This window comes from Typopeltis vanoorti, chromosome 15 (genome assembly GCF_054136105.1).
Source record: "Typopeltis vanoorti isolate ZY-2024b chromosome 15, IOZ_Tvanoo_1.0, whole genome shotgun sequence".
Lineage (NCBI taxonomy): Eukaryota > Metazoa > Arthropoda > Arachnida > Uropygi > Thelyphonidae > Typopeltis > Typopeltis vanoorti.
This window is the reverse complement of record NC_143563.1, coordinates 16,097,192-16,124,243: the sequence shown is the minus strand read 5'-3', so window position 1 is coordinate 16,124,243 and position 27,052 is coordinate 16,097,192. Positions and strand designations below refer to the sequence as shown.

The 27,052-nt window shown below is 34.3% G+C and overlaps 1 protein-coding gene across 1 annotated transcript in view; it reads left to right on the top strand.

Annotated features, from left to right (window-relative positions):
* Positions 1–27,052, top strand: part of LOC150098418 (tudor domain-containing protein 5-like) — a 471,387-nt gene that overhangs the window by 423,570 nt on the left and 20,765 nt on the right. The gene's annotated exons all lie outside the window — the stretch shown is intronic.

Below are 27,052 nucleotides of genomic sequence, written 5' to 3'. Positions count from 1 at the left end.
GCATACAAGTTACAGCTGTAGAAAGGAATATATTTGTTTATAATTCCCATTTAAGGGGTGGTGGGGGACCTTATTTCCAGAGCCACATTTACCATAAGCTGCATTAGGCGCAAGCTGGGGCCACATTTTAAAACCTCACATTTGAAAATTCGCACAAAATTCTTCTGTATTGTCAGCAAAGTGAAAGAACATAAAGTTGTCTTGTTCCGTTGCACTGATTTCAAGAATAAAAGACATCAAAATTACTATTATACTAAATAGATTCATTGCAAAGGCTGATCTCTGGTCATTTAAGGGTTGATTACTTTTGGAAATGTGAAATTCGTTTTTATGTTTGGGAAGAGATAATAAATAAATTGTGCAGTAAAAAAAAGGTCAAATATTGTAGGACGGTAAAGGAAATTCCAAGTAACACAGTACATGTAAAGACAAGTGACACCAAGGTCGCTCCACCACAGTTAATCCATTAACGGCTCTAAAATCATCATTCAGGGATTAATGGTGTGTTTGTGTGTGTGGGGGGGGGTAATTGCATGATAAAAGGTTGAATATCAATGAGGTTTTGATCCATGAAAAATGCTGGGGTGGTATGGCTATTTCAACAACTGATAATTACCATTATTTCGCTAGTATTCATAAAGCAGTATACAAGCATATATATTCCTAATTATATGTAGTTGTCACAGTCGGTAAGAATATATTTTTCAATGAATTTATTATTCTTATTTTACTTACTACTGTTTCTATTTTTGTATTTTTTTTTAGCTTTTAACGTAATTATTTTATTTATTTATATATTTATTTTGGATTTAATAAATATTTATTTTGTTTTTGATAGTATAATACACATAATGATGCCGAGAAAGTTTGAATCCGGAGCTAGTAAAAGTCTAAAGACAGCTAAATAGCCAAAACGGGGCAATTTTGTCTTTCTTACATTCTTCTGAAAATGAAAGAAGTGAAGAATTTCATAGAATTGAAGTTGTAGCTCAAACTTCTCGGAATGAAAGCGAAACATTGGTATCAGTATCAGGAGGAGATAAAAGTGAAAATAAAGAACATCAAAATACTGTGGAAAAAATAGGAAAGAAAGAAGCAAATGAAACAAAATCAAGAGGGTTTTGAAGAAAAATTTACCAGCAAGCAAGAGTGTGGCCAATTAGTATTAATGACAATTTATCAAGCATATTTTAATAAACATGCCTTAGAATGTTAGTAAAATCAAATTTAAAAAAAAAAGAATACACAGAACGCAATAGAATGTATATCAGAAATGTAAATGAATCGCATTTTTACTGTAAAAAGGCGAATGGAACAATGGAGAAACAAGAGTGGCTAATTTTTTCAGAAACCAGCAAAGCAATTTACTGCTTTGTTTGTAAATTGTTTTCTAAGTCAAATAATAGCTTAATGAAGCATTTTAATGATTGAGAAATATAACACGTGAGTGATGTGCACATATCGCAAAAGAAAATCAAGTTCTGTAAATAGTTGAATTGATTCTGAATTGATTAAACAAATATAATCTGAAGAAAATTATTGGAGAGAAGTTTTAAAAAGAATAATAGATACCATTAAGTTACTGAGTAAACTAGGGCTAGCATTTAGAGGCAATACAAATTATATTTTTTTCTGATTCTTGTGGAAATTATTTATCGTCTTGACATTATTTAAGTGAATTTGATTTTTTTTTTTTTAAACATCACATGAAAATGTATGCCAACTGTGGTTCTGGCAGATCAAATTATCTTCTTACCACCCTTGTGATGAATTCATAGTGTTAATAGCTAATAAAACAAGAGAAATATTAATATCAGAAATTAAGGAGGCTGCTTGTTTTGCAATAATACTCGAATCAACGCCAGACATTGCCCATAATGACCAACTAACTATTATAATAGGTATGTTACTACAAATTCTGACATTAGAGAAGCATTTATGAGGTTCATTATTACACAACATAATTCCTTATATAGAAGAGGTAGTATTAAAAAAAATTTGAATTATTTTTGGAGATAAAAATATGCAGAGGGCAAAGCTATGATAACACTGGCAATATGAAAGTTATCTATACAGGTTTGCAAGCTAGGCTGAAAAAACATTGTCCCTCTGCACATTAGATACCATTTTCTAGTCATTCCTTAAATTTAATTGGCAACTATGCCACAGAATCTTGTCCAGAAGCAGTGCCATTTTTGTTTTATTCAAAATGTATATAATTACTTTTCATCTTCAACAAGAAGATGGGGTATACTCCTTAAACATTTACAAAAATAAAATTGTTAACAGTTAAAAGACTAAGTGAAACGAGGTGGTCAACAAGAGCTGATGCTATATTGGCTTTGAAACATGGATATAAACAAATTAAAGAGGCATTACTTGAACTATCCATTTCTCCTAATAAAAAACCTATTTCTAAATTAGAGATCTCGTCATTGGTTGGACATTTTGACAATTCAGAAACAGCAATTTTAACAGTTATGTGGGACAAAATTTTACAACGAATAAATGCTACTAATAAATCTCTACAAGATCCTGATATGGATTTGTTGTTAGTTAATAATTTGTTACAATCTTTAGTTGGTTTTATTTTAGATATAAGAAATAGTTTTGCTGCTTTAAATGAAGAAGTGAATTTATTAACAGGTGAGACAAAATTTAAAGATGAGAAGGAAAGAGTAAAAAAACGAAAAAAAATGTGTGATGAAGTTCACAATCTAATGATGAGATTATATTACATGGGAAAGAAAATTTCATTGTTAATATTTTTAATGTAATTTGTGATAAGCTAATTTTGGAAATTAATGAAAGAGCAAAAAGCTATTTAGGCATATTAGATATGTTTGACTTTTTTTTTTGAAGAAAGATATAGATCAAGACAAGCACAAGACTAGTATTAACAAAATTTTACAAACTTATGGGACTGATATTGACTCAGAAAAATTTATTGATGAGGTTAAGTAATTTTTTAATAATGATAAAGGAAGGAAATTCTTCAATTAAAAATATGTACAGATTTATAAACGATGGGTTAAGGTCTACTTTTCCAAACGTAGAAACAATTTTAAAAATATTTTTGATGATGCCTATTTCAAATGCAAATGCTGAACGCTCATTTTCAGTGTTGAAACGAATAAAAAATTATTTAAGAAGCAACTTGCACCAAAATAAATCAAGTGACCTGTCATTATGCATTGAATCAGATGTAATGGATTCGATTAATTATGATGACATCATCATCAAATTCCTGCCATGTGTCCTAAAGGGGTGTACAGGATATGATAGTACTACATTAAAAAAAATTACATTATTACTAACTTCCTATCTACAATTTTCCTCCAAATCAGTCTGTTACTTGTCAAGACTCCAACATTATTAGATCTTATATTTCTATCGTCTAAAGCACTTTGTACCGTATCAATCCACCTATATCTTGGTCTTCCTCTGGGTCGTTTTGCTGATAACCTGGCAGAGAACACTTGTTTTGCTAATCTTTCTTTGCCCATTCTGTTTAAGTGACCATACCACCTAGATTAGCTCTGCTAATGAATTCCTGGATGTTGACAATGTCAAGTTCTTTCCTAATATTCTCATTTTTAATGATATTGCCATTGATGCCATCTGTTCACGCCTATAATCTTTCTCAGGACTCTCATATTTGCGGTCTCTAGTCTTTGGTCAAGTGTTTTACTTCTGAACCAGCTCTCAGATCCATAAGTTAAAACTGGTTTGAACACTGTCTTGTGTACAGCTAATTTAGTGTTCCGACTAATTTCTCTCTTATTCCATATGAATTTATTCAATTGACTTCCTACTATACCAGCTTTGCTGATTCTGTTATCTATTTCTATATTTAATTTACCATCTTCGGTAAAAATCCTGCCTAAGTAGCTGAAATGTTTCACTTGTTCCACAGGTTCTCCATTCACAAAACAATTGACATTTTCAGTGATTCTGCCTATTTTCATTGTCTTTGTCTTTTTATTGCTGACCTTCATACCATATCTATTACAACAGCTATTCAATTTAGTCAGAGAATCTTCAGACTTGTAGCGGATTTATTTAGAAGTATAGCATCATCCGCATAAAGCAAAGAGCTGATATTAACATCTCCAATTTTGATATCATGTTTAATACCACTTTTCTTCATAATGTGATCCATATAGACAATGAATAACAAAGGAGATAATGTACATCCTTGTCTTACACCAGATTTAACATTAAACCATCTTCCTGTACTTCCTTCAATTCTAACTGCTGACTTACAACTTAAATAAAGACTAAGTATTGCTTGATATAATGCCCCATTGACACCATATAACTGTAGCGTATTGAATAGCTTCTCTGTCACCTTGTCATATGCCTTTTCCAAATCGACAAAACTTAAATGCATATCTCTGTTATATTCCCATGCTTTCTCGACTATTTGTCGTAAAGTGAAAATCTGATCCTGACAGCCTCTATTTGGCCTGAATCCAGCTTGTTCTTCACCAAGCTTTTCTTCCACAATTCTTCTCAACCGTTTTTCAAGTATACTTGCATAGATCTTGCCAGGAACACTCAGTAGGGATACACCTCTGTAATTCTCACATTCAGTTTTATTTACCTTTTTTTATATATGGGTACTATGAGAGCTCTACTCCAATCATCGGGAATTCGTCCCTCTTTCCAGGCTTTCTGAACCATGCAGTGCAGCCACTGTAAGACTCTTATACCACCATACTTCAGCATTTCTGGTTGAATATCATCTACTCCTGCTGCCTTTCCACATTTCAAGCCTTTGATGACTTTTTCTACCACTGTGCTGTGATCACTGCTTGTTTCATGATGATATTATAGATATATTTGCTAAAACCAAAGGCAGAAAAAAAAAAATGATAGTTATTAATTGTTTTTAGTTTAAATTTGAACTGATTTATTTTTATACTTTATTTTATTTTTATTTTTTAAATGCAAAAAAACAAGCCAGTGTAGCTCAGTAGAAGTGGCTTTTGCACTTTATGGCGCTTGACATGTCTTTTTTAGTGCGGTAAGTTTGAGCCTGGTCTCTGACTGGAGAAACATTTTCTAAGCTTTTTTTTTTCAACCGGTTCCCAAGTTAGTCAGTCTCGGACACGGGCAAGCAGGTTTTTTCTCCTGGAAATTCAGGTTTTTTTCCCATAAACTCAAGAAAATCGGCCGATGATCCCACACTATGTTCAGTCATTAAAAAATAACTTCACTGTGTACCGGTTAATTAGTGATAGGCTTGGGCCAGCTATCTTTGATTGGCTAGCAGTGGAGATTGAACTGCCCACCCAGTCACCAGACGTTAGATAGGGTTAAAACAGCCTCGCCTACTTCCTATACCGGAACAAAAAGGCATTAGCTGATTTTTTTTTTTTTTTAGTGCAAATATATGTATACAAATGTTGTGTTATTATTATTTTATTGAAATGAGTTATTATGGAAATGTTGACTTTTACTTTCAATAAACTAAAAAAAATGCACATGAATTTGATTAACTGAAATAGACTTGTTCTTTTGAGGCCTTATAATGATGTTGGGGTCTGCGCAGTTAGCCTAGTGGCTATGCGCTTTGCAAACATATGCCTGGGGAAGGAGTGTCCTAGGTTCGATCCCATCGATGACGTGAGGAGCTTAAGGATCTTTCTCAGCCATAGCCAAGTTAGTCGCTCTTGGGCATGGACCGCAGGGTTTTTTCCACCAGTTTATCTGGGGTTTTTCATCCCGCAAGCAGGCAAACTGGCCCTGTGAACACACACACTGATCTACAGTCATAAATACTTAATCCCCCATGAGGGGGGGAAGGCTCAACTCGCCCCAGTTGGGACGGGGGAGAAATAGGGAGGAAACTCCATAAGAATAAATAAATGAATAAATGATGTTGTGGCCTCCAAAAGTATAAATGCAGCCCTGCTTATTTTCATTAACATTTTGAAGGACAAAAATCTTAAAATATTTCAGGTAATTGCAGTGTGAACATTATCTTAATTTAAAAAAAAAAAATTACTTTTTAAGTAATGTTTTTTTTTTAATTTATTCTTCCATATATGCCTGAAGTAAAATCTTAGAATAACAAGTGGGATGCGGTTAATTAAAGCCTGTGAAGATTATTACAACTAATTACATGTTCTGACATTCCTAATACGTACATGTGTGATAGTGATATTTTGAAGGCAAACTATATATAAGAGATTAGGAATAAATAGGTTAGTTGAAAAAAAAAATTAACTTAATAGACTTATATAAATTTGTTTATCTCCTTTAAAAATAAAGTAAATAAAAGGGATAGAAATATTTTCTCTCCCAACCAAACCAAATTTACAACTTTGGGGTTTTTTTTTTGTGTGTGTGTGTGTGTGTGTGTGTGTGTGCAGGGACAACTGAAAGTCTAAATGCATCTTTAAATTGCTGCATGAATACTTTTTTTCTCCCAAGAGTAAATCTTGCCATCTTTGACTAAAACTAGCTACCTCATTTTCATTCAACTAACAAATATGAAAAAAAATATTGATAGAAATCTCATATTTCATCATTACTAATCATGAGTGTAACTAAAATATGTAGATTTCTATCTACAAATTTTCATGCTACACAATGAGGGCACTCAACAGAAATTGCATGAAATGAGAAATATAAATACCATTCAATACTTTGTGGTTGATCTAGATGTAGTTTCTTTCATAGCACAAAAGGAGCATTACAAGATTGTTAAATGTGAGTTACCTGGTCTTATGAAATAGATTGGTTTATTATCCTATAAAACATAAACTGACAAGAATATGCCCACCTCATAAGAATCCTTTCTTTCATAGTTACACAGTGTGATCAGCATTCATAATTATTATTACGTGACACCTCCAGGGAGTCCAAAGACTCATTAAGGGAGGGTACCTACTTCACCACTCAATTCACCAGCAAACTGCAATCACACCAATGCCATCTATCACCCACAACCACTACTATTTTCACAATCACAAACATCCATGCCTATGGATGTTTGTGATTGTGAAACATCCATGGATGTTTCATATTGTGTTTCATAATGATATTTCATATTTCATGTTTCATAATGATATTCCATTGTGAAATATCATTATGAAACATCCATGGATGTTTCATAATGATACTTTTGAACCAATTACAAAATTAAAAAGTATATTCAACTCCAAGAATCCACTCCCATGGCTCACCCTAAGGTATATCAAGTTTAACAATTTTGGTAAATTGGGTCTCTTTGAGCATGCTCTTAACACCCCTACACCAAATTGATTGGAAAGGTATTCCTTGCATTGTACAGAAACTTGGAATGAATGCAATTTAAAGAAACCTGTGAAATTTTGACCAATCATCCTAAAAATCCTAAGATTCTGTTTTAAGTTCTCCAGCAAACCCTCACTTGAGGACTAAGCAATAAGTTCAGCTCTTATTTCATATCCATATATTTGCCACCATCAATACTGTTTTTTATTTATCAGTAAGTCAGCCCTAACATAATTTTAATTTATCTGTTAGTGATCTCTAACTAAACAAATAACAGGAAGCTAGCTTTGATGTAAGTTTTTTTTTTCCACCAAAGGTCATGCCAGTAGTGTTAACAGCTGACCAAATTAGTGGTACTTTAGCTTACTGTGTGTATACTCCAGATGATGACTATGATGTGAAGGTCAAAACTTTAGACGATTAGTGTGGTTTATATTAAATTGAAGTTATTAGTCTAATGCCGTAGTTATCTCCTTAATTTATTATAATGAACTTGCCTCATAGCATTAGTTGTTTTAGCATAATCTGAATAATCATCTGGTCCTTTCTGGTTGAAAAATCAACCAGAACTAGATAGTACGTGATTTTCATCATTTTGATACCATTCCCCCTCCCCCCACCATCACCACCACACACACACACGCTCCATGCTCATTGGAGACCTAATGACACAAAAATTATTTGTTCGGAATTGGTATTGAAAAATCTATTGATTATGTAATGACCATTTTCTAGGGCTTTGCAACTTAAACTGAGTTGGCTGATCTTATATGTGACAGTGTTTCTTTCACCAAATAAACTTGGTGTAGCAAACTTATGAGGACCATAGAAATAGTTTTGCTGTATAGTTTAGTATAGTGCATTAGTAGAATATTCTACTAATGGAAATTTGATGAGGACTTTTTTTGCTGATTTATTATAGAGAGAGAAATATTGTTGTAATAGTGTTTGGTATAATGAGTACTGACTGTATTTCTGTGATCAGAATTGATATAACTGATTCTCCCACTCTTCTCATCATATCCTGATATCTATCCTCGATTGGTGTTAAGGGTACTAGATATACATAATTAAGTTTACAGTTTTCTTGAAAATTAATGTCCTGTCAGGTATCCAGTATTGTCAGATTTTACATTTCAGTCTTCTATACTGACTGTCATTCAACCAAGATCTTTGTCTTTTTCTAGCCATTAAACAATTTGCTAACCTTTCTTCTTCCATTTTGTATAACTAGCCATATCATTTAAGATTAGCTATACTTGTACATTCTTGAATGTTGACAGCATCACGTTCCTTTCTGATGTCTTCATTTGTAATATGATCAGTGGCAGCTCGTGGCTTGAAATCGTCGGGGTGCTGCAACTTTTAAAATATACATACACACTATAAGTACAGTGTAAACATGTTTGGATAAAATATCAAAATTATGGTACAAATTTTTAAAAAAATTAAACATGAAAAAATATTGTTTATTATTGATAAAATTATACAGCTTAATATAATTCAAAATTACTATAACAAATGTTATATCTTTAATTGTAATGTCCAAATGTTTAAAGAGACAGAGTAAACACGATAAGCACTACGAACACTCTACTACTGGCACAAACTGCATATAAACGACAGTGGAACTGCGCGACGGACAGTGCCACATTACACTAATAGCTCGCATCTCACTATGATGTGCATATGCTTCCGCACATAGCAATATGACACTGTGGAAAACACAGTGTTTTTAGTGTCCTTCGCCCTCCCAAGTGCTACAAGATGGATTTTTATTATTTTTTTTTACAAAATAAGAGAATTGTATAGGATTGTTTATGATAAAATTAAATATTACAAGCAAATATAAATAAATTAATAAATTTATTTATATATCGAAAAAATTGGGGATGCTGCATTTCTGCAGTGCCTGTGCACGAGCCGCCCCTGAATATGATTAAACTGTTGATGTCTGTTCAGTCCCTTTAATTTTTCTTAGAACTCTTGTCTAGTCTATAATATCATTTAACTGTTTTATTTCCAAACAGCTCCAGATCTGCAAGTTAAAACTACTTTGTACATAGTCTTGTATACTGCTAGCTTAATGTATTGGCTAATTGTTTTCATTTTCCACATATGTTTATTCAGCTGGCTCTCTACCATACCTCTCGACACTGAATACTTGTATTGCTAATCTTTCCTCTCCCATTCTGGTTAAGTGACTATACTACCTCAGATTAGTTCTACTTGCACTTGAATGCTAATGATGTCAAGTTCCTTTCTAATGTCTGAATCAGCAAATACATGCGTTTAGCTGTTCACATCTTTATGCCATGCTTGTCACTGAACTGCTATCTTTACCAGTCCCATTCTAGATAAGTAACTATACCACCTTAGATTACCCCTGCTCACATATACATGAATGCTAATGGTGCTATGATCCTTTTTACAGTGTGAATCTATAAATAAGCATGCATTCAGTCGCTTCACCTCTTTACAGTTTGACTTGAAATCCAAACTGATCAAGTATTTCTTCTTATCCATTCATTGTTCCTTTGGAACAACTTTCCAGTTTATGTAGTGTCTAGTTCATTTTGCTGATTTTTAAATCCAGTATTGACAAGTTTCTTCTTTCTTCTCAAGTGCTTCTGTAGCATAATCACAAGGACAATGCAAACTGTTTTCTATTGTTGGAAGACCTAGGTTCATATCCCAGAATGCAAAAGAACTTTATATACATGCAAGTAATATACTGTCCTTGTGGCCTAATTACCTTGGCTGTAATTGCAATCAAGCCAATCTTTCTTTTATTCTACTCTACCTGTCCATTTAAAAACCCAGGTTTTTACAACCAAAATGTAAATATAGCATCCTTGCTTCTAAGGTTGCTTGAAAGAAGAGTGATGTGATAGGATTGCTTGTGAATACAAAAGAAAATAATACTCTGAAAGGGCAGAGTATTGTTTTCTTTTTTGTATAGCAAATTAGATGCTATGCTGTTGGCTGCTTGAAATAGGGGAGAAAGGAGAAAGTGAAGAAAATAAATAATTACAGAATATTTGTAATGTATTTGGACCATGTGGTCATACAGAGTATGCATGATCTTCTCAAGTGCTTCTTTAGCATAATCACAAGGACAATGCAAACTTTTTTTTCTATTGTTGGAAGACCTAGGTTCATATCTTAACCAACTAGTAGTTTTAAAAGTAGTTGTATTGATTTACAAATTAATGTGTGTCAGAAGGGAGGGAAGTTCACATAGCATTGCCCTGTCAGTGAAATAACCAGCTTGTGATACAAAACTGAAGAAATGATCTGGCTATTCATTTGACTAATCTGAATAAAGAAATTGGTAACATCTGCTTTTGTCTATATGTATATGTATATATGGTGGTTGGTGGTCTTATTTTCCACGACTTCTTATTGCTCTGATAATGAACTGGAAGAATATGCTTCCTAATGTTTTTGAAAGCTCCTGGATTCTCAGTGGGCTATGTCATAAATTGTTTCAGTTTATATCCATCCACATTATTCCCTAACAAGATTGTAACGTCCTTTGAGAGCTTTGAAAGCAGGAATAGATTTTAGCTTTTTGGTGATGAATGTCTGTTCGAGCATTTTTTCCAAAACAAGGTCTCATCCATATTAAATATTTCCTGTGGCAAATAATTTTCCTCCATAATAATTTTATCCAATTTCTCCACAAACTCCTTGGCAGCCTTCTCATCAGCACTTGCAGATTGACCATACATTTTCACATTATGCAGCACAACAAACTGCTTGAATTTCATGAACCAACCAAAAGAAGCATTGAACTTGTAGTCGTAATCGGCTCCTGCTTTCTCCTTCAACATGTTGAAGAGACTTAGTGCCTTAGCAGTTATGGTCCTAGTGCTAAGGAGCATGCACTTTTGGTTCAGGTCCTCTATCCATGATGCAGGTAGCTTTTCCATATCACCAATAGAACCTTGTTGCTGCTTAGTAACTATTGTCGATTTAATGGAAGCAGATCCTTCCACAGCCTCCACAATTTTATCCTTATTTTTCAAAATGGTGGTCGCTGTAGAATGAGACCATCCGAAGTCATGTGCGATCACATTGATGGGCTTACCAGCTTCATGTTGCTTTATAACTTGCAACTTCGTTTCAAGATCAATTGCTCACCTCTTTTTCTGTGATTCTTCACTAGATTTTTTGATTGGGTGTGTAGGGGCCATGTCGCACAAAATATCACGAAATATTTAATGATAAATACATAACCTATTTCTCAAACAAAATCGACAGAGGAACTGCTTAAGACACGTGCTGACTGCCAAGGGAGTTTGCCACTGAATGCGCTGTTACCACTGCGCATGGTGCATTGTTGCTAAATAGAAATCTTTTTACTTTAAGCCTGCTTGCATCTTGTTCGAAAGTATAGTCAAGAATGGTATTTATTCCCTTATGGGATTACAGATATATCTCTGAGCAGACGTAAGTCTAGGGATGACTGTATATATATATATATATATATATTTTTTTTTTTTTTTTTTTTTTTTTTTAAATAATTTATGTAACCATTATATCAAATTACTATAACTAACCAGTTTTCTTTGAAATATCTAGTTAACTTAATGGCAAGGAATACTGGAAAACTGTGAGAAGATTCATAAAGTTCATTTGAGAAAGAAATAAAAAAACAAAGCTTGTTTATGCAACAGACAGATCTTAAACACTGTCTCAATGCTGATATCTCTAAAATCAAGAAATGAAGTCCCTTCCTGTTCACAGAATTTATCAAAAAAAGTGAAGCATCATATAAGTGATTCTTTTTAAATAATGTTAAAATTATAGAGATTGAAAACAACTTATAGTCTTAACCAGACATTGATCACTTAAAATGCAAGCTTAATTCAGTAGTGTGAATTATTGCAACAAAGAAGCCACAGAAACATTCAGCCCACCTCTGTGTTAGTAAGTGGATTATAAATTTAACAGACTGACCATTTATACATAATGAACTGAATATCTTATCAAAAAATCTGGATTTGCTTTATTCCCTCTAAGTTAGTTAGAAATTAAATAGGTGTAGAGAAAAAGGCATCTGAGAATAACACAGATGAAGCAAACAAATTGAATAAATTAAGCAAAACCTCTTCTTCTTACCTCAAAGAACATGCAGTCCTTTCTTGGACTGCATGTTCTTCATTTCTTATGCCCCAACAGCAATACTTTAATCACTACAGTTGATAAAGATAATGCCGTTGTTCCGATGAATGCTGCAGAGTATAATCATAAACTCAATATTTTACACAGGAATAGATTAGTCTAGTGTAATAAGCAGAAGCCCAAATTAACAAATTAAGTTATTGGACTAGGTATATTCTTGGGATGCTTCTATTCATAAATTCCAGATTCATTATGTTAATCCTCCATATGTCTACTGTCCTCTAAGGTGCATAAAGATGTTCATCCATTACATCCTTTAGTTGATTGTATCAACTAAATCAAACAGCACGGACTTCAGAGATAAAGATGTGTGTGTGTGTGTAGTTTCCATATTTAGCATACCACTCCAAGAAGCATTTAGATCTTTTCAGGCCTATTGCCTTGAGGATATTAACTTAACCTACATTTATAGTAAATTTAAATATTTCACATGGCAAATAAGTTGTACAATCAAATTTATATGAATCTAACAAGAGCCTTTCCTTTCCAGATAATTTAATAATCCACACTTCTGCAGGTATTATTAATTTTTTAATTTAATGAAAACTTGACTGGCAAATATAACCATCCATTCTGACATCATTATCTGTTGCTGAAGACACGGGAATTATCAAAATTCTTATAAAAAAATTCCTATCTGTTCCACCAATTCTCTTATTTTGAAAGAATTAAATAAAATAAAAATCACTGTGACCAATGGGGACATGGATATAACCATGCCACCATAAAGTAAATTATTGAAAAATATCTTTCCTGAACCACACTGCAATCACATGTAAAAAAAATTTCTATTCCACACCTTTAAAGGAGTATGCCTATCTCAGAGTAATGAATTAACTTTACATAATTTTTTTGGAATAACTTATGTGACCCTTATATTATCATAATAAACTCTTATAGTTTGTTCTATTTAGTCTGTCACTGATGAGTAAATAGAACACACTGAGTTCGTCATAATTGGTTACATAGCAATGCATGTAATATGACATGACTTTTGAACATTGCAACTTATCTCTCCCTTATAATGTTCTTGTAAAAAGGAAGAAATGTATGGTTCCATGAACATTTATCAAAAACTGTTCAGTTTACTGAATGGCAATTTATTGAATAAACAATTCATCTTTCAATGAATTCTTTCATAATTCATTGAAAGATGAATTTTCTTGAAAGCTATTTATTGTTTTCAGTAAGAATACCTAACATCACCCAAGATGTAGATAACATAATATAGGTAGTCATTGAGATGTTATAATTATTTTGTTTTTTCACATTATTCTGTAAGCGTATCTGCTACTTCATTGTGTAGATAGTGATTTATCTCTAGAAAAAAAAAGTTCGTTTTACCCAATTTTTTTACAACAGTGATCAGATTGAAATTAAAACTGACAAATTTTAATATAGATCTTAACTAGAAAATTTCATTAAATTTCATCCAGCTAGAGCACAATTATTAATATCCTTTCAAATCTTCTTTACCAAAATTTTCTGAAAGTGATCCTGTTGGAACTAAAACTGAACCACACAGACTTCTTGTGCATTTTTCAAATTCTGACATATGCACATATTCCACAAAAACAATGTTTTTACAGTATAAAATGTTGACATGATGTCACTTTCTAGCTCCAAATATAGTTGAACTGAAAACTGGAACAGTTTGACAAATTTTTGTAAATGGTTCAAATCCAAATCAGAGTAAAATATGAACTCAGATATTTCTAATTACTTGTGTATGTGTGCAGATGTCACATACTAATACTACTATTACTACCAAATAATAACAGAACCTCTGTAATTCATTCGGTATAATTATTATTACTTGACACCTCCATGAAGTAAAAAGACTCATCGAGGGAGGGCATCTACTCTACAACTCTCTATATCTGCACCCCCCACAATCCACCAACTACAATGAACCACAACTACACCAATGCCATCTACCACCCACCACTATCACTAGTATTTTCACAGACCATCACAAACATCCAGGCCCATGGCAGGATTCGAACCTGCAAAATTTTGGTTGGAGAGTGGATACGCTAACCACTCGGCCAACCAGGTTGGCTTAAAGGAAGCCTTTAGTTAGAAATATCTGAGTTCAAATTCCGTGCGTGACAAAGAATTTTTATCAATCCTCTTCAACTGAAGATGAGTTATCTGGTCTCATATGGAGATGGCAGAGTTCAGAAATTTGGGCGTGTCATCCCATAAACCAGTTCCCATGAATGCATGTATCTACGGACATCTTATTTTGTAATTATTCCCTAGTAAAATAGCATTGCTACTCTGCCAACCATTCAGTTAAGGAGAGAGGAGGATAAGGGAGAATAATAAGATTTTTACATAATTTTTTCCAGAATGTGTAAAACACATAAAATACATGAAATGCATATACCAAATGAAAGAAATATCCCTTGAAACAAAAAAAAAAAATTGCCACACACCTACATAACATATAAAGGGAATACCATGCTAGACTTCAATTACATCAAGTTTAATCCATTAAAAATTGCAGTTCGTTTTGATAAATACACTTCATTTCACGTCTTATAATTAATTTTTATGAGAAATTAAGGATAAATTAATAAATTTATCCTTAAATTAGGATAAATTAACTGTGGAAAGTGTATAGAGGTGGATAACAAAGATGGCTGCAGGACTGTACAATGTTAGTTATGAGGATCGGATGAGGAAATGTGGTCTGCGGAGTTTGGTAGATAGAAGGAGAGATCATATGATTGAGACTTTTAAACTGTTGAGAGGTAGTAACAGGGTTAACACTGGGAGTTCTTTTGCTTGGCAGAACATCAGGTGACAAGGAGGTTATCCCTGGAAGTTATGAAAGGAAGCTGTGAGCAAGAAGGTGAGGAGTGATTTCTTTGCATGGAGGGTGGTTGAACAGGTGGAATGCATTGCCTGATAGAGTGGTGAGAGCAAAAACAGTCGATGAGTTCAAGGAGTGATATGATAGACTTTGTGTTTCCTAGGAAGGACCTCCCACGATGAGTCTTGTGACTCCATGGAGGCCTGAATAATAATAATTCTATTCTTCGACATTCCCAGTCCCCTTCTCTTTTTTGCCAGGAATTCAGTGTGTGTGTGTGGAGGAGGGGGATAACAGTTCACTTGAGGCCATCTGGTGTGAGATAGAGGTCAATAGAAAAAAAAAAAATATGCAGTCGGTTGCAGCTAGGCCATTTGAAAAGCATGTATTAACAAATTAGTGCAAGTGAATGTCAGTTAATTATCATAGAGGACTTCAACTATGGAGACATAGATTGGAAGGGGGCAAGATCAAGTGGCTAAAAGGAAATAGAATTTATTCATCTACTAAGCAATAATTATTGAAACGGCATGTGATGGAAGGGGACTTGGAGTTTGAGGGTGCTAGATCTGGTTATGGGATCAGAAGATCTTTCATAACCAAGGTAGATCTACCTCCAGGGAGGGTATCATGCAGTCTTGACTTCAGGAGGTTGCCAAACATGTGGAACTGTCAGTTAAGTTAAGAGGCAACTTAAAGTTGTGCCATACAATACAAACCTATAGTGGAAGAGTGTTGGCAGTGCATGAGAGATGGATCAGGTTGGGGTGTCTGAAGGACCCAATATCGGAATATATATCTATCTAAGGTCAGGAAGATAAATCGAGTTAGATTAGATAGAGGAATAATGTCATTAAGGAGTTGAGAGGGAAAATATATGGAAGGTACATAAGGATAAATGTGATCAGCAACTGCAACTAGCAGTACAAGCTGTAGGCAAGAAAAGGAACAACATGGCAGGAATGCAATTCCTGCCATTTTGCTTGTTTGGAAAATTGTATTTGCCAAACAAGCAAAATGGTTGTTGATGATGAAACAAGCAAAAGGAAATCCCAAAGGGTTCTTTTGGTATGTAGCAAGTAAAAAAAAGATAACTTAAACAAGTGCAACAACAGTGAGATAACAGAAGCAGACAAAATAGTTGAATTACTGAGTAAATGCTCTGTGGGTCTATCATCCAAGTTAGAAAAGTGCTATGATAGATGTGACTGGAATTGTTGTAATGCACAAGTGGATGTTGATGAATTGGAAGTACTTGGGATATTGTGGAATCCCACTGCAGATACTTCCATGGGATATTAGCTCATGTATTACAAGAATGTGCAAAGAAATTGTCAATGCTCTGGCAAGACTGTGAACTTATGTCTCAAGTCCCAAGGCAGTGAAAGGAGGGCAAAATAGTTCCATTGCATAAAGAGGCGCTAAGACTGCGGTAGCACATTATAGACATATCAGTATCTCGCAAGTGGTAGTTAAAGATATTGCTAAATTTTTTTGAAGACAGAATTCAGGAGTGGGTTGATAAGAATATGATACTCTATAGGGAAAGCATGGCTTTGTGAAGGGGAGGTCATACCGTAGTAATTTACTGACTTTTTTATAATAGAATAACTGTTGTTTAAGAGATACTTGTGCCATGAGAGATTTCTTTTAATTAACATAAAAAACACAAGGATTTAAGCCATATGTTTTAGCCTGAATATTACAGGCTATCACCAGTGGTAACGATAGTTAATTATAAGGTAGAATGCAAACAATGGATTAATTTGAAAAAAGTAAGAGCCACATGATGTTATACATAAAACAACACAATTTTATGAGGGAATATTGTGATATTAATTATTCATTAGCTATTTAAAAAAAAAATTATTGATGTGGGATTAAATTAAGACTTTCCCATATCTTAGATAGATAGGCAGTCATTCCAATTTAAGTTCAGATGGTGAAGTGCTTTCTTTGAACAAATATTCAAATTTTTACCAACATCGATGAAGTATGTTTCAGATTATAGGATATTGTGGTCTATCTATTCCATGCTGTGCCAAGCCAATTTCTCAGATTTACTTGTAAATATAAGGTTGTATTCTCTTTTCTACTGAGCATCCAGTTTTTCTAAAGTAAGACAGTCGCAAGGAACATGGTAGACAGTCTTAAGAATTTTTGAAATTGATTCCGAGATGCCAGAAATGTAAGGGATTGGAACTCAACACCGTTTCCTTGTTGTTTGAGCTAGGATTATAAGAATTAAAAAGCTGTTGCATGATCCTTTCTAAGAAGTCATTGAGTTTCATGTATCATTTGATGTTTAAGAGTTCCTGTTGTAATAGTTGAGGTGTAGAACAAATAGTATGAGCACATTTCAATAAAGTTTTTATAATTCCAGTCTTCTGTGATGGATGGTGAGCAGAGCAGTAGAATATTTAAAAATGATCATTTGTCTTTTTTATTTTCATAATAAATTTAATTCATGGGATGTAAATTGTTTATATTAGATTAAAAAAAAAGTAGGCAATGTTTTTTCATTATGGGACTAGATAACAAACATCATCTATATCATATCACAAACCCGAAATGAAGGCTGAGGGTGTATGGATGAGAAAATGATGTCTTCTAATGTTCTAAATAAAAATTAGTGAGGGCAGAGGAGAATGGGCTTCCCATTGCAGTTCCTTCTACTTGACTGAAAAACTTATTCTGACAAAATATCTGAAAATATTTTATTTGTCAGAATAAGTAGGAAAATATTTTTCACTTTATCTCAAAAATTGGAAGAATTTTTTATGAATGAGCAGGAGTTATCAGTCTGCGCTTTCAATAGGTGTGGTAAAAATTTCGCTATTCGGTAAGTAGGTGAATCTATGTAGTCGACATTTGGCAATTTATTTGTCAGAATAAGTTTTACAATCAGAGTGAAGGAAAGTCTTATTCTAATCACACATCAATATTTTTTTTAATAGTTGATGAATAATTAATATTGCAGTATTCCTTAAAGTATATCATTGCTTTGCTTTATGTATAAAATCACATGCCTCTTACTTTTTCAAATTAATCCATTGTTCATGTTCTACCTTTAACTATCATTTCCACTGATGATGGCCTGTAATACTCAGGCAGAAATATATTACCTTAAATAAATAGTATTACTTATTCCTTGTGTTGTTTGTGTTAATTAAAAGAAACAGTGACTGCTGAGCTGGATAAAGAGAATGACTATGCAATGATATTGCTGAACTTTGCAAATATGTTTGACAGGAGACCACACAGAACTGTTATGCAAATCAGAACGAATGACAATGATATGAAGTTGGTGATTTGGATACAGAAATGCCTGATATAGTATATGGAAGAGTTGAATCTAGAAGAAAACAGATGACTAGCAGTGTGCCACAGTCTCTGTACTTCAACCACCACTATTTAATTTGGATATAGGAAGTTATTTGAATAGAAATATTCTGTTGTTTACTAATGATGCAAAATTGGATAGGAAGGTAATGCAGAGAGCTTGTAGAGTTAAATAGCTTACAGTATAGACAAAAAATAACAGGTGCTAGTTTAACATGGACAAGTTTGAAGTTATACATTTTGGGATGAAAAAAAATTATAAATTGCATACCACACTGATGTAATTGTATATTCCAGAAATTAATTGGGCCAAAGGTATTGATTGTTAGAGAAAAGTTCAGAGGCATATTGCAAAGGATTGCAAACTATTGAAGAACACACTAATAAGCAGTGATAAGGAAGGTATCATTCCATGGAGTACTCCTCGAATACTTTCATCAGAATGTTCAAGGAATCGTCTGAGGTAATTCACTCACACACCACATTAAATAGAAACCAAGAAATTGTGGCATCACATACACAAGTCATTAATTAGTATACGAGGGTGGTCTGAAAAGTTCTCAGCCTAACAATGAAAAAATGAATTTATAATTTCAAAATTATTTTTATTTTTCGACATAATCTCCCTTAAGACTAATACATTTATTCCAGCAATAATCCAGTGCCGTTATCGTGTCCCTGTAGTGGTTCTCAGTAAGATCTACAAAATACCCCTCTACAGCTGCAATCACCTCTTGACTCGAAGAAAAACGCTGACCAGCAAGGAAGAGTTTTAGTTTGGGAAGAGATAGAAGTCAGAGGGAGCCAAATCTGGGGAACAGGGTGGATGCGCCAACAATTCATAGTGCAGATCCCTTCATTTTCCCATTGCTAGGGCAGGTGCATTGTCCTGATGAAAGGTGATTTTTTTCTTCAGCAAGCTGGGTCTTTTCTCTAGAATTTTTTCCTATAGTATGGTTAAAAGATCAGAATAATATTTCCTGGTTGTTGTTTTACCCTTTTCAAGATAATTAATAAACAAAATGCCTTTAGCATACCAAAACACCGATGCCATGACCGTTCCTGCTGATGGAACTGACTTTGTCTTCTTTGGTGCTGAATAACCGGCTTCTGTCCACTGTTTTGACTGTTTGGATTCTAGGGTGTAATGGTGAATCCAAGTCTCATCCATAGTAATAAATCGACACACAAAATCAGTTTTATTCTTGTTAAAACACACCAAGCACTGTTCTGACATTTTCATGCGAGTGTGTTTTTGATCTGCTGTGAGCAAGCACGGCACCCATCTTGCACAAAGCTTTTTCATATGCAATTCTTCATGCAAATTATATCCTGCACGTTCTTTTGAAATGCCTATAGTCTCAGCAATTTCATGCACTTTAACTCGCCGGTCATCCAATACCATATCGTGCACTTGATAATGATTTCTTGTGTTGTTACACTTTTTGGACGTCCTTCACGTGGATCATCTTCAAGGCTGGTACATCCACGTTTAAGCTCAGCAGCCTATTTCTTAATTGTCAAAAATGAAGGAGAAGAGTGCCCATAAACTTTTGTGAACTTCGAATGAATTTCTTTTGCCGTTAAACTTTCTTTTACAAAGAATTTTATAACCACACCATACTCAATTTTAACCATTTCAAGGGATACAGACAACACTTTTGCTTCAGACAGCTGTATAAAACAAACTACTTGATAGAATGACTTACAATTTCACATGGATGCTTATGACAGATATACCAACTTAGAGAAAGAAACAAATCTTGCTAATAACATTGGCATCTATGGTCAAGGCCGAGAACTTTTCAGACCACCATCGTATGTAACATTCAGGACTCTGTTATGCCAGCAGTACTACAAGTTTAACATACCTAATTATTCATAGTTGGTATTCTAGTGGTAACAAAGTTATGTTGTTATGAAAGTTTCATGGAAGCATTATCAATTTTCATTTAATTTCCGGTATTTTGACCATGTGTTTTTAAACATAAAACAGGTGATTTATTAAAATGAACAATGTAACCTGGCACGTTTTGCAAGTCATCAGGGGTACAAAACTTGTATAAAAGATTAGAAAAAATTAATTACACATAGCAGATATGATCAGAACGTCGAAACTAGTACATACAAAGTGACCAGAAAAAAAAACGTATTAAAATGCAGTCACTTTTCCTTATATCACAAATGTTACAAAGTTGCAATGTTGCTTTTTCAATACAACATTAAAGTGGCTTTTTTGCCAGTGTATAAGGTCTCGAAGTCCTTACATTCACCAATACCTCAACATCCTCTCATGAAAAAAACCAGTAGTTTTCAAAATACACTGCTTTTGTCGCATTTATTAAGTGGGCCAGTCAGGATGAGGAGTAAGCAATTAAAAAAGTTGGTAGTGGTAATAGGGACAAAATGACTTAACTGGGAATAAGGAAAACAGAAGATTGTTGAGAAGGATAAAAGATAGTAGTGTGATAGGAAAGGTTGTCAGTGTGTTGCCCACGTATGACTGTGATGAAATGAGGTGAAGAGCAAAGATTTTGAATGATATGTTAGCAGAAATGTGTGAAGAGAAAGGAGTGCAGTTTGTTAACGTATGGAATAAGTTTGAAGGATGAATTGAACTGTATAAGAGTGATGGGGACTGTATTTGAATTGATTTTGGTGTAAGTCATTTGTAGAGACTGCTGATGAATGAGTGCAAAGAATGAATCTGAGCAAGTAAGAAGTGATGTAAAAGACTGGGAGAGTAAGGAATGAGAGATTGAAGTGGTGCTTATGAAGAAGTGGGCAGCATGAGTGTAGAGAATGGGAGAACAAGTGTGCAAGACAAACAGGGGGACTTAAGGTGAAGAGAGGAACACATCATGAAAAAGGTTAATTCTCCAAGAGGATGTGAATGTGTGTACAGACAAAAAGGGAAGGTGACCTGGGATCAAGGGTAAACAGTTGGAATTAGGGAGGGTTCTGGGATGAATTGGGAGAGGGGAAGTGGCTCGGGTTAAGTATGGAGAGGTCACATCTGGTGAGTAGTATCAGTGGGACTTGTTATAGATCCAGGAATGAGCTGTTATGTTTGTATGCAAATACTAGAAGCACAAGAAACAAGGCCAATGAAATGGTTGCATTGATTGAGTTTGTTCACCCAAAAATTGTTGGAATCAATGAGACATGGTTGAATGAGGATAATATCCTGATCTAATGAAGCCATCACTTTACTGTAATAAATATTTTTGATGACAGAGAAAGAGTTATGTCCATACAAGGTAGAGATGCAAGAGGGAAATAGTGGCAGTGGTTTTGAGGCAGTATGGTGAGATAGAGGTGAATATAATGAAATACTTAGCAACATCTGACAATAGGCCTGGTAATGTGGATACTAGTGACTGTGACATATATATAATCAAATAAACTAAGCAAATAAGAAAAAGGTGATCATTACGGGCACTTTTAATTACAGCAATATGCACCGGATTATGAGATAGCAACCGGAAGTAAAGAAAATGAGTTTCTGGTTTTCGAGGGACAACTACCTCAGGCAGTGTGTAACAGAGGGTACACAAGGATTGGCACTCTTAGATTTGATCATCTTATCAGAGAATGTTATTACAAATGAGGTGTCAAAACATCCTCTAGTTGGTGAGAGTGACCAACGAAGTGGTTACTTTGGTGGTTGCCAGCAGTGTGAGAATTTCTGTGAGGAAAAGGTATATGTGGAACTACAAGGCTAGTGATTATGAGAAGCTCAGGAGGCTTCCAGGTGTAGCAAGGAATGAGGAGTTGAGTGGAAAGGGGATCAATGATGCTTGGGTGATATTCAAGAACTATCTAGTTGAATTAATGTCTAAATGTATTCCAAGGATCAGAAGATTAAATAAGGTAGGTGTGAAATGAATGAATGAATGAATGAAGATATTAAGCATGCAATACAGAGGAAAAAGATAATATGGGGGCAGCGTATGAGAAGTGGTAATAATCAATTCCATGAGGATTACAAAGAGCAGGCATGGAGAGCGACTCAATTGGTGAGGGTAGCAAAAGTGAAATATGAGCAGCAGTTAGCTAATGAAGCCAAAAAATCCTAGGGAGTTCTTTCAATATGTAGCCATTAAAAAAAAAAAAAAGAATGATTATGGAAGGATGACATTGATTGGAGAAAATGGTATAAGAACAACTTCTGCAGAGGATATAGTTGAGATATTTGATGATCACTTCATAATGGTCTTTCATTCTTGTGAATATGACATCATGGAGAGTTTTGAGAGCAGTTGATGAGGAGGAGGAGAGACTGATTAAGTGAATTGAGCAAACTTGATGTTAATAAGCCGGTGGGACACATATCACCACGTATTTTGAAGGAATGTGTCAGGGAGTTGACATATTTGTTTAATATGAGTCTTGCATCAGGTCAAGTTCCAAAGACACTTCATAAGAGATGTCACAGAACTCAAGAATCAAATTATAGACTCATCTGTGTGTCAGTTGTTGTGGTTAAAGTGTTGGAGAGTTAAAGTGTTAAATGTTTTTCAGAATTCTTTCCAGATGTTGCTTCTATTGCCTGTCTAAATGTTCTTCTCGGGTAGTATACCTTAAAGGTTGTGATAATCTATTTGTCCATAGAGTGTATGAGAGAAGTTGTATTTGGCAGTAAAAATATCACTTTAATGTTCTCACGCAAGAATCAAGAGAAGCAGGGTGACCAGCAGGTGCATTGTCTAAAATAAGCAGAGCTTGAAAATCAAGATTATTTCGTTTGCAGAAATTCTCAACTGTTGGACGAAAATAACTTGTGAACTATCTTTTGAATAAAGTTTTAGTAATCCATGCTTTCTGGTTAGACTTCTAAATAACAGGGAGGGAAGCTTGATTAATGCCTTTGAGAGCCCTAAGAGTTTGTGCCCTATAAAACTACCATGGCTTTTAACTTTAGATCACCTTCAGCATTGCCACCTAATAGAAGTATCATTCTATCCTTTGCGACTTTATAACCAGGCTGAGATTTCTCTAATTTGGCCAGAAAAGTCTTGGAAGGCATTCGCTTCCAAAAAAAAATAACCTCTACACTTGTTTCTCATGATTGCACCCTGATGAGGATGAAACACCCTTATAAATTAATCACTGAATCCTGAACAATGTCTTCTGCAGCAGTTACCATTCTACCATTTTCATCCATTAACATCATTTTACCATAATGATTCTTCTTTCTACTTGCCACATATCTAAAAAAAATCTCTCTCTCTCTAAGGTTTTTCTTTATCTGATTTGCCAATTGCTGTACATACTGCACTTTTGTTGTCCTTAATAACTGAGTCATTCTCCTGGCTTGTTCTTCATACTTCATACATGTAACTGATTATTATCATTATTCATCTTGTACTGCCTCCAAAGTGCCACCTTCTTCCAGATTTCAAGCTTAAGCCTCTCATTCATCTATTTTACACCTACTTTATTCAGCCTTTTGACCTTCAGAACACATTTACACATTGATGATGTTATGTATTTCTTTGTCAGTTCCAAAGGAACATTTATTTCCTTACCACTCAACTCCTCACTCCATGCTATAGTCCAAAGCTTGCTATAATCACCAGCCTTGTACTTCCACATATATCCTTTCCTCACAGAAGGGGTCAGTTTTGAGACCATTGTCATTTTGTATATTAATGATATCTAGATGAGTAACTGGTGATATGCAGATGTTATGGCCTTACAGGAGGACTTGAATAGATTGCATGAATGGGCAGGTAAGTGGAACTATCAGTTCAATGTTGCAAAGTGTAAGATTTTGAAATTTGGTAAGCAACAATCGGATGCAAAGTATATACTTGATGAGGAAACATTAAAGGAGATAGAGGAGATGAGAGATTTGGGCGTGGTGGTGGACAAGGACCTGAAATTCAGGGACCACATTGCACAAGTTGCGAAGACATCACATCAGATAATGGCAATGATTCAGAGGACCCTGTCATGCAGAAATAAAGAATTATGATGCCATTGTAAAACCCTTAATCAGGCCTCATATGCTTTATTGTGCACAGATTTGGTCACCCAGTTTTCATGGTGACAAAGATATGTTATAAAGGGTACAAAGAAGATTCACAAAGGTTATCAGTGGTTTTTGGAATGTGGTGGTATGAGGATAGATTGAGAGAATGTAAATTGTAAAGCCTCATGAATATGAGGAGGAGGGGGGGGGGATATGATTGAGACACATAAGCTGGTCGGGGATTGTTATTAAGTTGACATGGAAGAGATTTTTCAGAGAACGGGAGAGGGGGTAGAACAAGAGGCCAGCCCTGGAAACTGTATAAGGAGGGTGTGAGCAAAGGAGTGAAGAGCAGATTCTTTACATGGAGAGTGGTTGGTGAGTGAAATGCATTGCCTGAGTATGTTGTGAATGTAGACACATTGAATCAATTTAAGGCATAGTTGAATGAGCTTTGTGTGCAATGGTGTGTAATTCCTTCAATGAGTCTCAGAATCCATGCAGGTCAGATGTTAATAATAATATTCTTCCATTGTCTTGTCACTGTTTATCTCATTTAATAATTTTCAGCATAATTACTGCAGATATCCAAAACATACATGTCTTTGGTTTTTGCCTTACTCTTATCATTTCTGATTCCTTTTTCACTACTCTTTCCTCCAGAACATTTTTACTGCTTTTATGATACTTCTCTATTCTTCCCTTGATTTTTTTTAAGTTACTTTTGCATGTACTTCTATTTTACTTCTACTTTTAGCTTTCTTACATTTTACTCTGTATTCATGAAGGCCATATGCCAACTTGTCTTTTTTTTTTTCTTTTTTTTTTTTTAACCAGGATTTTCTCTGACATCTGGCATACATCATCATGGAATATTTTTTTCAGATTTTGCTACTTTGTCTATAATGTTTTGATTTTCAAATACCTTCACTTTTTTCTTCAATTATATTTGTAAATATGAGTTTGTAGTTGGAGAAAAAGTGAAGGAGCTTGGAAAAAACAATACCTTTAGGGAAGAAAAAAAAAAAAAGAGAGACTTACTTGGAGAAGCTGCTCTGAAACTGAATCTGCTCAGCATAAATTTTTTTTAGGAACTTTTGTATATATTTTTCAGTGCAATACCCATTTTCATCCTACTCAAGACTGGATATAGTAGATAGAAAGACCTCCACCACAACAGCAAGACTCCGAACAGGAGTGTTAGAGGAATAGAGGAATGAAGATCAATACAGATGATACGGGAACATATAGAAACTGCAATAACCGCCCTAATACTAAACCGACACCCACTCACATTTTTACCTGTCCAGCAATTACAGCAGCTTTGCAAGCAATAGATCCTAATCCTGAACAACAATATATATGAACAAAATCATCGACAACATAGCCAAAGCAGTTCAAAGAGCACATGGAAATATCTAAGACTCCTCAAAGAACAAGACAACATCAAATCAAGGCAAGGCCTAACAAATAAATTGAATTTGCAAATAGTTTGGGGTGCTGTGGATAGTGGGTAGCAACCTTTTCATGGAAACTGATGCTAGGAGTTTGGTACATAAATGTTATGGCACAAACACTATGGCTTTCCTTGGTTGAGAATCCAGCATAAAGAATAAAACCTCTTTCAGTGCTCTCCTATCAGTTTTTATTAATCTGTGTGGTCTACTACATGACTGTTTATTTATATTTCCACCATCACATTTCCACCTTTTAATGATTATAGCCACAGCTGATCTAAATGTCACTAACATCATTCAAAGGTGGATACTAGCTGATAAAAGCTGAGTGAAAGTTACTTAACCCTATACTGTACCTCATTTCTAGACTTGTGCAAAATTTTCATAACATCAAAATTTAATCAAAAATGTACAATATTTTAATCAAGAAAAGGCATTACACAATGCTAAAAATAATAAAGCAGTCTTCTAGAAATAACTCAATTGGATAAGAATTAGTGCATTCACTGAAGTTTTTTTTCAGATACTACATCTAATACTATAAATGTCTGTGTGGTCTAGGGAACCTCTAGCAGTTTTGCAAAACACTGCAGTTCTGTGGAACACAGCTTTATAAACATTAAAGTAATGTGAATCCATTCCCTTCTTGGTTGATCTTGGGCATACTGATATGACAATGACAGACAGTACCACTCATCTCTCTAAGTTTGTAGGTTACAACCATGAACATATGTGAAACTGCTAATTGCTAATCAGTAGCACAAGGCTGTAAAGTTTTCTCTACCTTAAATGTAAATCTTACCCATAAAAATTGTAAACTTATATTTACACAACATGCAGTTGTCATATTATTCGATATTTGCTGTTATACTGTGAAAAACCTATTTAAAAGAGAGAGAGAAAGCCAATATTATTAGATCCAAAGTTCTTATAAATAATTATTTGTATAATACAACTAATTCTGTGCTTATTAGATAGCATCGTCTTTAAGGTTAATTA